Below are 4,111 nucleotides of genomic sequence, written 5' to 3'. Positions count from 1 at the left end.
CAGGACCCAGATGGGGACAGAACACACACAATCACAAGACAACCCACAGCTACGAGACTCTACAATAAAAGCACCAGTCAGTGCCAGTATCCACCTTACGGGGATAAAGCATCACAGGCCGAAAAGGCGCCACCAGGAGTGTGCTACCCACAGGCTGCGGGATTTGAAGCTCCAATGCTTACGGCCTGTGTCAGTGCCTCCCTTCCCGTCTTCTGCTTTCTTGGAAAGCTAACAGGACAGCTGTTAGGTGCTCACAACACCAGGGTCGTGTGCTGAATCCGGAAGTGGGGAATCAGTGCGGTGGTACAGGAAAGCCTCCCAGCAACTATAGCAGATGAGGAAGAGGGCTGCCAGGGTAACCAAGGCACAGCGTGTGCGAGGCCTCCATTCCAGGAGAGAGCTGAGCAGGAAGAAGCCCATGAACATGGAGTGGCTGAGCCACAGGGTGGGGCCGAGGGCTTGGGGATGAGGAGGACCGGCAGTAGCCACGCGGGCAAAGCATGATCTCGGCTGCCGGGCACCGCTGCAGGAAGCAACCCAATAGGAGCCAGGGTGCAGGAGGCTGCCCTCTGTTTTCTTCAACCCTCTCTCCAGGAGATGAGCTGCTGTGCTCTCCTGCTGTCAGCCTGGGATCACCAAAGCAGCAGGGATCCTGCGAGCCCTACCGCAGCGATGCCACACCTGCCGTCGTCGCTGCCACAGCCTGCCCTCACCTCAGCTCACCACAGATGCCGCCAGGAGCTCCTCGTTCTTTGTGGTCTTAATTAGTTGATGGGATTGCCGTCTGCGCCGGGAAGCTGCCCTGGCCACTACCTGTAGTTTCCATATGCAGCCACCTCACCTGAGGGACTGGGGCTGTTTCTATCCTGCAGTCTGCGGAGAACCCTTCCCAGGCCTCAGTGCTGCAGGGCTCCTTTGAAGCTGCTGTTGATGTCTCGTTTCTTTATGACAACTGGAGGAGGCTTCCCTAGAGCTGGGGCTCAGAATGTCAAGCACCAGCCAAAGCTGCTCCTGAGAGCCCCATCCTCTCCAGTAATCAGTGATGGTTCTAGAAATCTGGATGCCTCGATCCTCTCCCCAACCACGTGTCCTCATGCAGTCAGGCGTGTATGTCTCAGCCCTTTCTCTTTCAAATTCGTTGCACAGCTTAATTTCTTTTTTAATGTATTTGATTGTTACAGGTTCTCACTACACAGTTTGGATTCACGGTGATCCTCCTATTTTCAGCCTCCCCAGTGCTGGGATTACAGGCATGCACACCTACACCCTGACCTTGGCCAGCTCAGCCCGGCCTGGGGGTGGGGCTGGCACAGCATGTGGTGCCCGGGATTGAACTGCACTCCAGCCATTGCCTAAGCTTGCCTAAGCAGGGGCTTTAGTTCGCTGAGCAATCTCACTGCACCCTGCACAGTTTTAATTGTTAGACCCTATTTCAGTCAAAAATATCATTCCTCTTTTACAAAGAGAAAAGTATATTATATGTGCCCTATTTATTCTTGCAAGGAGTCCTGATATTTCTGAGTGACTCTAGCCTCTCAAATAGGGACAGGCTGATCAGCCTTTTCCTTGGATCCTCCCATCTAAGACAAAATAAGAGATGTCGCACCCTTTTTTAGCTTTCTGTAGGAGGAAGTCCTTTCTAGTAGCCACCGTTATTCTGTGTACGGTTGCAGCATTCCCCGTGGCCAGTGGACCTAATCGCTCACGATGCCGCTGGGCACAGGGCCCTGCTGTGATCATTCACACTGGCTCACCTGGGCCCGAGCCCCCGTCTGCTGCGGAACCCGACTTCACCCCAGTGATACCAATCGAGGTGCGGCGCTCACCTCCTCAGTCTCATTTTCCTCCCCGACTCACCACGCCAGGGATATCCTTCTGCTCCAGATGTTCTTGTAGAAAATGACTTGATCCCTAAAACTTGCCTATCAGGGCTTAAATTTAGAGCCAATCAGTATAAGTTTGGTCTATTTTCCCAAATACATAATTAAGATTTGGGGCAGGCATTCCATGTACCAGGAACCAAATATGAAATACTGTGTTTGCAAAGCTGAACATTTCAGTATGAAGTATAAAACCAGGGAAACGGAAGCAGCCAGGGTGGCTTTCATGTGACCCACTGGTGGAAGCAAACAGTGAAACCAGACAGTAAATAGGCAAGTACACAAGAGCAGCTTAAGTGCAGTGTTAAATACAACCTCCAAAGGCAAAGGGAGGAGAGCAGTGCTCGAGGGCCTCGGTGGCCCAACAGGGCAGGGCAGGCTCTCAGAGTGGTGCAGAGCTGCGGGTCGGCCACAAGCGCAGGGACGGAGACCCAGGGAATGGTGGGAAACACTCTGACGCCTGGGCTTGCGCCCCCGTCAAGCCCACAACTGCTGTCTGTAGAACGCAGCCTCGGTTTCTCGTCTGTAACTTGAGGAAACTTCAGTTCCTAGGTTTGCGGAACGTAGATTTGTGTTTCAAAATAATCTGAGTTAATTCTATATAGCATCACCTGGCCTCCTGCTCCCACCTGCACTCCTTGCCCCTAGCTTCTCCTGGGCCCTTCTGCTTCCATCTGAAGTATTTGCTTCGAGAAAAAGAGAGTGCTAAAGACCGTTACACTCCAAACAAGATTTTCCCATTAAGTAAACCAGAATATGAAAATGTGCAGACTGAGAAAATCTGGAGCCTGTGTTCTGGGGGAGGCTGGAGGACTGTGCCGCTTCCGTGGGCCCATGGCCGCTGTCCTTTGAGAACAGGAGTGACCCTGACCGCTGTTTGCTCCAATAGTGAAATCGCACAGATTTCAAGCAGGGTCACCCAGCTCTAGGCAGGACAGCTGAGCGCAAGGTTCAGCCTTTGAAACAGCATCTCTGTGAATGAGGCTCTGCCCTGTGGGAAAAGAAGCGGCTCTGTGCTGCAGCTTGAGGGAGAAAGAGGTGACCAGGTGATGCAGGACTTCAGCAAGCAGGTGGCAGCAATGGTTCCGGACAGCTATACCTTCGGGTTTTGTTTTTAGGGAGTTTTCCCTTCTTTTTTTTTAAAGGAGTGAGAGGTCTATAAGCTAGCCAAGTTGCCAGCAGATTTTCAGTTGTTACTGTCGCTTCTAGACAGTGTCCGGCAGAGCTCACGACGGCCAGGACTCTGAGGCTTCTTCCTCAGTCTCTTCACTTTCCGCAGAAACATTTCAGTTACGACAATGTTCATGCTTTAAATGTTTTATAACCTGTGAGGTCCTAGGCAAATTATTGATACTATAAGTCAGTTTCCTTGCTGTAAACGGGAACTACCGTGGGCTTGATGTAAGAAAGGAACCTGATCTGACTACATCCGTAGCATGTGGGAAGCCCCGCCAGCGCTGGTGCCTTCCTCCCTCTTCCTCCTCCTTGCAGGCTGCTGGACTCCATGCGTTCTTCCTTCCTGCAAAGACCTGCACACAAGGACGACACGGGCAGAGCGTTCCCACAGATCTGCTCTGCTAAGAGGACGCTTAGTTTATTTAACAACTGTTCATGGAGTGCCTTCAGTGTGAAAACACTTTCTGGGCAGTAGGAAGAGGATGGCACTGTACACCATACCTCCAGTGTCCTCAAGGTGCTTCTGGTGTGACAGAGAGGGTGGTGGCAGGGGCTCTGTGAGCAGCTCACAACAAACACGCTGTCACTCATTGTTTCTGTATTCTTGATGATAATCATTCTGACTATCATAGCCACAATGACTGGGGTAAGATGGAATCTCGAAGTAGCTTAGATTAGCCTCTCCCTAATGACTCAAAATGTTGAAACTTTCATATATTTATTGGTATTTTGTGCTTCATTTGAAAAATGTTTTAAGTTCTTTTGTCATTTACTGATTGGCGTATTTAATTTTTTAATGCTAAGTTTTTTGGTTCTTATTATTCTTGATATTAATCCTCTGTTGGAAGCATGGCTGAGAGAGATTTTCTCCCACTCTGTAGGTGGTCTCTTTCTCTGCTGATTGTTTCCATTATTGCGCAGAACCATTTTAATTTGATGAGAATATGGGGAGAAAAAAAATGATTCTATATTACTAGTGCAGATGTAAATTAGTGCTGCCACTATGCAAATCAGCACGGATTCAACTAAAAACAGAACCACTGCTTGGTCCAGCT

The 4,111-nt window shown here is 50.2% G+C and overlaps 1 pseudogene; it reads right to left on the bottom strand.

The window, feature by feature from the left end:
- Positions 1-200: 200 nt before the first annotated feature.
- Positions 201-3,186, bottom strand: LOC111818246 (annotated as a pseudogene).
- Positions 3,187-4,111: the final 925 nt, after the last annotated feature.

This window comes from Octodon degus, unplaced genomic scaffold (genome assembly GCF_000260255.1).
Source record: "Octodon degus isolate 3935 unplaced genomic scaffold, OctDeg1.0 scaffold00084, whole genome shotgun sequence".
In the NCBI taxonomy this organism is placed as follows: Eukaryota; Metazoa; Chordata; class Mammalia; order Rodentia; family Octodontidae; genus Octodon; species Octodon degus.
This window is presented reverse-complemented; position numbering and strand designations above follow the sequence as displayed.